The following is an 11064-nucleotide window of genomic DNA, read 5'->3' as shown; positions in this document are numbered from 1 at the left end:
ACACAAAACTTAAAAACTAAATTATTTACAATTGCAGAACAAGGTTCTTGTTTTGCAGTGGCTGTGTGGTAATGTGCTTCGTACACCTGCAGGACCGCAAGCAAGGTCGCAGAGGAAAATGCGGACTGGATTTTGAGTGATGTGGGCATTTTCCATATGAACAAGTCCAAGGACCGCAAGCAAGGTCGCAGAGAAAATGCGGACTGGATTTTGAGTGATGTGGGCATTTTCCATATGAACAAGTCCAAGGACCGCAAGCAAGGTCGCAGATAAAATGCGGACTGGATTTTGAGTGATGTGGGCATTTTCTATATGAACAAGTGGAATGGATTGGATACCGACACACTAAAGGGGCTCTCTACCTTACACTATGAAGTGAGGGGAAACTGAGTGAATAATGAGAGGTTTATATGATTATTTATTTAAAATCATATTCGGGCCACTTTATAATAAAAATGTGTCAGCATGTATTTGTAAAAAAAAAAAAAATTATATATATATATATTTTTTTTTTTAACACCAAATTATTTAGGGGGGCTTAAGAACATTTTAGGGGGGCTTGAGCCCCCCTAAAATAGGCCTAACAACGCCAATGCATATATATATATATATTATATATATATAAATGTATATATATATATATATATATATATATATATATATATATATATATTATATATATATATATATATATATATATATATATATATATATATATATATATTATATATATATTTGTGTGTGTGGGTGTGTGGGTATGTATATATATATATACACTTTATTGCCAAAAGTAATTTGGGCACCTGCCTTTACTCACATATGAACTTGAAGTGCCATCCCATGGAATTGTCCAAAATGTTTTGGTATCTTGGAGCATTCAAAGTTCCTTTCACTGGAACTAAGGGGCCAAACTCAACTCCTGAAAAACAACCCCACAGCATAATTCCTCCTCCACCAAATTTCACACTCGGCACAATGCAGTCCGAAATGGAGCGTTTTCCTGGCAACCTCCAAGCCCAGACTGGTCCATCAGATTGCCAGATGGAATAGCGTGATTCATCCGTCCAGAGAAGGCGTCTCCACTGCAGTCAGTGCGACGTGCTTTACACCACTGCATACCACGCTTTGCATTGGACTTGGTGATGTATGGCTTAGATGCAGCTGCTCGGCCATGGAAACCCATTCCATGAAGCTCTCTGCGTACTGTACGTGGGCTAATTGGAAGGTCACATGAAGTTTGGAGCTCTGAGACAACTGACTGTGCAGAAAGTCTTTGCACTATGCACTTCAGCATCCGCTGACCCCTCTCTGTCAGGTTTATGTGGCCTATCACTTGGTGGCTGAGTTGCTGTTGTTCCCAAACTCTTCACTTTTCCTATAATAAAGTTGACTTTGAAATATTTAGGAGCAAGGAAATTTCACGACTGGATGTGTTGCACAGGTGGCATCCTATGACAGTTTCCACGCTGGAAATCACTGAGAGCGGCCCATTCATCCACAAATGTTTGTAGAAACAGTCTCCATGCCTGAGTGCTTGATTTTATACACCGGGCCAAGTGATTAGGACACCTGATTCTCATCATTTGATGGGTGGCCAAATACTTTTGGCAATATAGTGTATGTGTGTATATAAATATATATATATGTGTGTATATTATATATGTGTATACATATACGTATGTATATATATATATAATATATATATATATTATATATATATATATATATATATATATATATATATATATATATATATATTATATATATATATATATGTATATTTTAATATATGTGTGTATATATATATATGTATAAATATGTATGTATATATATGTACAGTATGTATATACAGTATGTATGTATATATGTGTATATATACAGTATATATGTGTATATATATGTATATGTATATATGTATGCATATATATGTATATATGTATGTATATATGTATATACAGTATGTATCTATATATGTATGTATATATGTGTATATATATATATATATATATATATATATATATATAGATAGATAGATATATATATGTGTGTGTGTGTGTGTGTGTGTGTGTGTGTGTGTGTGTGTGTGTGTGTGTGTGTGTGTGTGTGTGTGTGTGTGTGTGTGTGTGTGTGTGTGTGTGTGTAAAAAATTTGTATATATATGTATGGACGGCGTGGCGAAGTTGGTAGAGTGGCTGTGCCAGCAATCGGAGTGTTGCTGGTTACTGGGGTTCAATTCCACCTTCTACCTTCCTAGTCACGTCCGTTGTGTCCTTGGGCAAGACACTTCACCCTTTGCCTCTGATGGCTGCTGGTTAGCGCTTGCATGGCAGCTCCCGCCATCAGTGTGTGAATGTGTGTGTGAATGGGTAAATGTGGAAATACTGTCAAAGCGCTTTGAGTACCTTGAAGGTAGAAAAGCGCTATACAAGTATAACCCATTTATCATTTATTTATTTATATATGTATGCATATATATGTATGTATATATACAGTATGTATACATGTATGTATATTATATGTATTAATGTTATATATATGCATATATATGTATGTATATATACAGTATGTATATATGTATTAATGTATATATGCATATATTATGTATGTATATATACAGTATGTATATATGTCTGTATATATATGTGTATATGTATATGTATATATGTATGTATGCATATATATGTATGTTTATATGTATATATATGTATGTATATATATGTATGTACATATATATGTATGTATGTATATACAAATGTATATAATGTAAATATGTATATACACATGTATATAATGTAAACATGTGTATACAGTATATATATACATATATACGTATGTTTATGTATATATATGTATACATATACATATATACGTATGTACATATATACATGTATACATTTGTATATACATATGTATGTACATGTATATACAGTATATATACATGTATATGTCTATACAGTATATATACATACATATGCATATACAAACCCCGTTTCCATATGAGTTGGGAAATTGTGTTAGATGTAAATATAAACGGAATACAATGATTTACAAATCATTTTCAACCCATATTCATTTGAATATGCTACAAAGACAACATATTTGATGTTCTGTTCAAACTGATAAACATTTTTTTTGTTGCAAATAATCATTAACTTTAGAATTTGATGCCAGCAACACATGACAAAGAAGTTGGGAAAGGTGGCAATGAATACTGATAAAGTTGAGGAATGCTCATCAAACACTTATTTGGAACATCCCACAGGTGAACAGGCAAATTGGGAACAGGTGGGTGCCATGATTGGGTATAAAAGTAGATTCCATGAAATGCTCAGTCATTCACAAACAAGGATGGGGCGAGGGTCAACACTTTGTTGACAAATGTGTGAGCAAATTGTTGAACAGTTTAAGAAAAACCTTTCTCAACCAGCTATTGCAAGGAATTTAGGGATTTCACCATCTACGGTCTGTAATATCATCAAAGGGTTCAGAGAATCTGGAGAAATCACTGCACGTAAGCAGCTAAGCCTGTGACCTTCGATCTCTCAGGCTGTACTGCATCAACAAGCGACATCAGTGTGTAAAGGATATCACCACATGGGCTCAGGAACACTTCAGAAACCCACTGTCAGTAACTACAGTTGGTCGCTACATCTGTAAGTGCAAGTTAAAACTCTCCTATGCAAGGCGAAAACCGTTTATCAACAACACCCAGAAACGCCATGGGCTTCGCTGGGCCTGAGCTCATCTAAGATGAACTGATACAAAGTGGAAAAGTGTTCTGTGGTCTGACGAGTCCACATTTCAAATTGTTTTTGGAAACTGTGGACGTCGTGTCCTCCGGACCAAAGAGGAAAAGAACCATCCGGATTGTTATAGGTGCAAAGTTGAAAAGTCATCATCTGTGATGGTATGGGGGTGTATTAGTGCCCAAGACATGGGTAACTTACACATGTGTGAAGGCGCCATTAATGCTGAAAGGTACATACAGGTTTTGGAACAACATATGTTGCCATCAAAGCAACGTTACCATGGACGCCCCTGCTTATTTCATCAAGACAATGCCAAGCCACGTGTTACATCAACGTGGCTTCAGCCATGAAATTCTAAGTTGATTATTATTTGAAAAAAAAAAAATAGAGTTTATGAGTTTGAACATCAAATATGTTGTCTTTGTAGTGCATTCAATTGAATATGGGTTGAAAAGGATTTGTAAATCATTGTATTCCGTTTATATTTACATCTAACACAATTTCCCAAATCATATGGAAACGGGGTTTGTATATACATATATATACATATGTATATATATGTATATATAAATATACATATATATATATATAAAAATCTATACATCTATATATATATATATATATATATATATATATATATATATATATATATATATATATATGTAAGTAAGTATGTATATATACGTGTGTGTATTTGTGTATATATTTATTTTTATGTATATACTGTATGTGTGTATGTATGTATATGTGTGTGATTATTTAAATGTGTGTGTGTGTGTATATATATATATATATATATATATATATATATATATATATATATATATATATATATATATATATATATATATATATATATATATATATATATATATATATATATATATATGACTACCTCTTGAAGCTCATTGAGAGAATGCCAAGAGTGTGCAAAACAGTAATCAGAGGCTGTGGCTGTTTTGAAGAAACTAGAATATAAAACATGTTTTCAGTTATCGCACCTTTTTTTTGTTAAGTATATAACTCCACATGCGTTCATTCATAGTTTTGATGCCTTCAGTGAATGAGGTGTGTCCAAACTTTTGGCCTGTACTGTATATATGTGTACAGTATTTGTATGTATATATATGTATATGTATATGTATATAATAATGTGTGTGAGTGTGTGTGTGTATATATGCCTCACAATAAGAAGGTCCTGGGTTCGATACCTGGGCTCAGGGTCTTTCTGTGTGGAGTTTGCATGTTCTCCCTGTGACTGACCGGGTACTCCGACTTCCTTCCACCTCTAAAGAGCAAATTCAAACAGCGGTGCAAACAGTTGGTATTTAAAAAGTACAGGGAAGAAGAGAGGTATGACTAATACCAGGGTTCTCACATTTAGCAACGTTTGCTATTGATGTTATTTATTTGGACACAGTCAGTTATGGTGTGGTTGTTTGTTAGTGATTGTCATTTTTGGTGGAGGGTATTAAAGAAGAAAAAACACAGGAAGTAAGACAACCTATAGTACTAGGTACTAAATGGAGAAGGGGTGGGAATTAATAAGCTAATGCTTCTTCCTACTCTTTTTCAAACATATCATCTAGTGCTTCAAGTGTAATGCAGTATTCACATGGTTTTTTTTTAAATAAAGCATTCATTCATTCATCCATTCAGTCAAAGACATGCACCTGGGGATTGAAAATGAAATCATCATCTCCATAGAGCTTTTCAACAGATGGAAGCATGCAGTGCTCTAAAGTCTCTTGGTACACAGCTGCATTGACTCTGGACTTGATGAAACACAGTGGACCAACACCAGCAGCTGACATGGCTCCCCAAACCATTGCTGACTGTGGGAACTTCACACTGGATTTCAAGCAACTTGGATTTTGCTCCTCTCCAGCCTTCCTCCAGACTCTAGCGCCTTGACTTCCAAATGAAATACAAAACTTGCTTTCGTCTGAAAACAGTACTCTGGACCACTCTGCAACTGTCCAGTGCTTCTTTTCCATAGCCGAAGTCAGACGCTTCTAGAGATTTTAGAGCACTACATGCTTCCATCTGTTGAAAAGCTCTATGGAGATGATGATTTCATTTTCCAGCATGATCTGGCACCTGCCCACAGTGCCAAAACCACAAGTAACTGGTGTACTGACCATGGCATTACTGTCCTCGATTGACCTGCCAACTCCCCTAACCTGAACCCCATAGAGAATGTGTGGGGTATTGTGAAGAAGAAGCTGAAAGACACCAGACCCAATAATGCAAATGAGCATTATTGCTGACCGCTATTGAAGCATCCTGGGCATCCATAACACATCAGCAATGCCACAGGCTGATTGCCTCCATGCCACGCCGCAATGATGCAGTAATCCGTGCAAAAGGATTCCCAACCAAGTACTGAGTGTGTTAATTGACATTTTCAAATGTTTGATTTTGTTTTGCTGTTTTAAATTTTTTTTTTTACTTGGTCTGAGGAAATATTCAAATTTTTTGAGATACTCTTTTTAAACCAAAATGACAAAAGAAAGTACTCAAATGACCCTGATCAAAAGTTTACATACCCCAGTGACTTTGATCTGATAACATGCACAAAAGTTGACACAAACAGGTTTGAATGGCTAATCAATGTTCCAATCCTCACCTGTGACCTGTTTGTTTGTAATTAATGTGTGTGTATAAAAGGTCAGTGAGTTTCTGGGCTTCTGACAGACCTTTGCATCTTTCATCCAGTGCTGCACAGATGTTTCTGGATTCTGAGTCATGCGGAAGGCAAAAGAATTGTCAAAGGATCTGCGAGAAAAGGTAATTGAACTGCATAAAATTAATTACAAACAAACAGGTCACAGGTGAGGATTGGAACCTTGATTAGCCATTCAAACCTGTTTGTGTCAACTTTTGTGCATGTTATCAGATCAAAGTCACTGGGGTATGTAAACTTTTGATCAGGGTCATTTGGGTACTTTCTTTTGTCATTTTGATTTAAAAAGAGTAAACAGTTGTTTGCCAATGAATAGCTTCACACAACCATTAAGCATGAGTGGAAGAAAGGTTTTTGTGTTATCATTCATATTCTCTGAAGAATGGCCAAGAAATCATAAATTCTTCCAGTGTATGTAAACTTATGAGCATGACTGTACATATACCGTATTTTTCGGACTATAAGTCGCAGTTTTTTTCATGCGACTTATATTCAGAAGCGACTTATGTGTGAAATTATTAACACATTACCGTAAAATATCAAATAATATTATTTAGCTCATTCACGTAAGAGACTAGATGTATAAGATTTCAAAAAATGCGACTTCTACTCCGGTGCGACTTATATATGTTTTTTTCCTTCTTTATTACGCATTTTCGGCCGGTGCGACTTTTACTCCGGAGTGACTTATACTCCGAAAAATACGGTGTGACATCTGGCGAACTCCTCAATCTCGGCTCAGCTTCCTCGTGAGGGCAGCGTATGACACTCTGCCATGCCCTCCAAACCTCACCCAGTGGTTCGGAAGCAGAGTCGGGGCAAACAACGCCACAGATCCCCATCGGCCAAACATCACTTTCATCAAACCAGGAGAGGTAGGACAGAAGACAGAGGCGGGAAGATCATCACGTCTGCTTACCCCTGGTAAGGGTTGGGAGATGCGCGTTGACCTGGACAAGCAGCTAGTCTTCCCAACTGAGGTAATACAGACAACGCTAAGACCAGACGTTGTGATGTGGTCCTCAGCTGCTAAGAAAGTCCTCATAATTGAACTAACCGTGCCATGGGAGGAGGGAATACCAGTAGCACATGAGTTCAAACGGTCAAAGTACAGCGACCTGGCAGAGGACTGCAAGGGGGGAGGCTGGTCTGCGTCCATTCACCCCGTGGAGATCGGATGCTGGGGCTTCGTAGGAGGTTCTGCGGCCCGGCTCCTGCGTGTGGCGGGAATGACTGGTTCCAGCCTGAGGAGGGCCATCAAGGAGTTGGCAGAGGAGGCAGAGAAGGCAAGTTTCTGGATGTGGCTAAGAAGGAGGGACAACACTTGGGGCTCAACACCCCATTGAGGTCAGTTGCAGGGAGTGGCGCGGGGAGATGTCCCCGCTTAGCCACTGCCCCCCCCACCGCAAGGTGTCCTGGCTTGGGGGCGAAACATCAGTGAACGGTGGCACCAGCTGACGACCCTGCAGCTGACCTCGAAGTGCACTGGAGGAGGTGCGACAGGCAGAGATGCCAAGCAGTTAGGTCTGTACTTATTAATATACATATATATATATACATACATACATATATGCATACATACGTACATACAGGTATATATATATATATATATATATATATATATATATATATATATATATATATATATATATATATATATATATATATATATATATATATATATATATATATATATATATATATATATATATATATATGTATGTATGTGTATATATATATATATGTATGTAATGTATATATATATATATATGCATATATATATATGTATGTGTATATATATATTTACATACATACATATATATGTATGTATATATATGTGTGTATATAAATGTATGTAAATATATATACATATATATATACATATATATATATATATATATATATATATACATACATACATATATGCATACATACGTACATACAGGCATATATATATATATATATATATATATATATATATATATATATATATATATATATATATATATATATATATATATATGCATATATATATATATATATATATATATATATATATGTATGTGTATATATATATTTACATACATACATATATATGTATGTATATATATATGTGTATATAAATGTATGTAAATATATACATATATATGTATATATATGTATGTATATATATATATATATATATATATGTATATATATATATATATATGTATATATATATATATATATATATATATATATACATATATATATATATATATATATATATATATATACATATATATATATATATATATATATATATATATATATATATATATATATATATATATATATATATATATATATATATACATATATTATATATATGTGTGTGTCGAAGGAATAAACTCTCTGAGGCATCATTTCACTCAACAGGAACACACAGTTCTTCATTCCCAACTGGTATAAACGGACAACTGGTATTTAATACACATCAACACTTAACATTTCACATTATAGTGAAATTTAACAGATAACCATCTTATCTGTTTTATCTTTACACTCAGCAGTAATTTACAATCTGTTCATGCAAAATTAACTCTATATTAATGATCTCCTTTCTAGGATGTTTTCATGGTTATCTTACCATGAGGGTCACATACTCAAGAAGTCTTCCTCACACTCACCGATCAGGACACATTGATGAAATCATATGAAATTATAGGAATTATGTAACCATTTCCCCCTGTCAGGCAGGAAAAAAGAAAAAGTCCGAAGAGCTGCGTGGGTCGCAAACTCGGGTTGTATGTACACAAGTGCAGTGGAAAACGGATCAAGATTTGGCAATTTATCAGGGAAAATCCCATTTGACATGTTGAGACCTATTTGACATGTTGAAACCTATGCAATGTGCTAACTGCAGCGTGTGTTTACACTTTGATTTACGGCAGCCCTGTTTGAAACTTTACCTTAAAGAAATCAAGTGTCATCCATGTGAGACATATGTATGTGTTTTAAAACTTAATAATATGAAACTCAAGCTTATGGCTTTGTAAAAAAAATTCCAAAAAAAAAAAGTACAATCTAAGATATCATCCAGGTTGACTTGTCTATTTTGGGCTTAGTGCAAACTTTATTTTGGTCATAAAAAATACAAAAATGCCACATTGACCAGTGTATTTTGGGCAAAAAATGTAAAACTTGACCCTACGTGGTAAAACAGTGGTGTCAAACTCATTTTAGATCGGGGGCCACATGGAGAAAAATCTACTCCCAAGTGGGCCGGACTGGTAAAATCACAGCACGATAACTTAAAAATAAAGACAACTTCAGATTGTTTTCTTTGTTTAAAAATAGAACAAGCGTATTCTGAAAATGTACAAATCATAATGTTGTTGTTTTTTTTTACACTTGCATGTTGCGGTTAATAGTATTCTATCTTTATTCGTTGTTATTTATACTGTCTTAATAAATTATGTGATAATGTTCATCAGTCAACTCATGGGTGTCAATTTTCAATCAATCAAGATAAAAATATGTCAAAAATAAATTACAGGATGTTATTTATGTAGTTTGCTCATTTTCCTCGACTGATGTACTAACATAATGTGGTTTATATTGTACATACAGGTATGTAGAATCATCTACAAAGATATAAATCAGGGGTGTCCAAACCTTTTCCACTGAGGGCTGCACACTGAAAAATCAAAGCAAGCGTGGGCCATTTTGATATTTTTTATTTTAAAAACCAATACAATATATGTATAAAAAAGATACATTTAAGCCTCCACTCAGACTTGATCCCAAAAGGTTTTGGTCAAAAAGAAATATTACAAATGTGTCATTATTTAGTATTATTATTATTATTCAAGGTTTAAATCTCTAGATCAACATTAGGTCTATCTGTCAATATAACGCTTTTAAAGATTTAAGTTGTATGCCATTTTTGTCAAGGAAAACCGTGTTTTTTTATGGAAAAAAACACAAAATATGCAATATTTTCCCCCAATAAAATTTAAAAGTGGAATATTTGAGATTACATAGTAATTGGAGTCTTAAAAAGGTCAATAACTCATAACAACATTAATTTTAATTCATTATTTTTTTGAGCAATGACATTTAAAAAAAAAAAAAGTCCTACTAAAATTATTGGGGATCCAAAAGGGTACTGCTCAGTAAAGTTTAAAAAAATAAATCCAATTTTTTTTTTAACTTTTACCACAATAGTCTCAAGATCAACTTTAGATCTATCCATCAATTATAAGTTTTATTGTTGTTTATGTTTTTTGTTTGTTCGTTTTAGGCCCTTCTTTAAAAAACTTTGTTTTTTAAATGGCAACCGAAAAATATGCAACATTTTCCCCCCAAAATATCTCAAAGTGGAATATTTAATGTGAAGTAAATGGAGCCTTGAATAGGTCAATAATTCAAAATGACATTGATTTTGATTCATTATTATTTTTTAAAGAAAGAAACAGCCTGCATGGCAGCTTTTTGTTATTAGAGTAAATAATGCAACGTTTTTTTGTTACATTTCACCTGTTTGCTCTTTTATACCACTTTTTCTGTTTTTTATTTTTTTTTCATCGTATTTTTAGAATGTGCCGTTAAAAAATTACCTGCGGGCCGCACTTTGGACACCCCTGA

The 11064-nt window shown here is 34.1% G+C and overlaps 1 long non-coding RNA gene across 1 annotated transcript; it reads left to right on the top strand.

The window, feature by feature from the left end:
- The first annotated feature begins 7835 nt into the window (after positions 1-7835).
- LOC133641640 (uncharacterized) lies at positions 7836-10279 on the top strand. The gene is made up of 3 exons (XR_009824313.1): positions 7836-7959; positions 8854-8897; positions 9043-10279. It is a non-coding gene; the product is annotated as an uncharacterized LOC133641640 (long non-coding RNA).
- Positions 10280-11064: the final 785 nt, after the last annotated feature.

Source organism: Entelurus aequoreus, linkage group LG24 (genome assembly GCF_033978785.1).
Source record: "Entelurus aequoreus isolate RoL-2023_Sb linkage group LG24, RoL_Eaeq_v1.1, whole genome shotgun sequence".
Taxonomy (NCBI): domain Eukaryota; kingdom Metazoa; phylum Chordata; class Actinopteri; order Syngnathiformes; family Syngnathidae; genus Entelurus; species Entelurus aequoreus.
The sequence above is the reverse complement of the archived record's forward strand: the minus strand, read 5'-3'. Positions and strand labels throughout refer to the sequence as shown.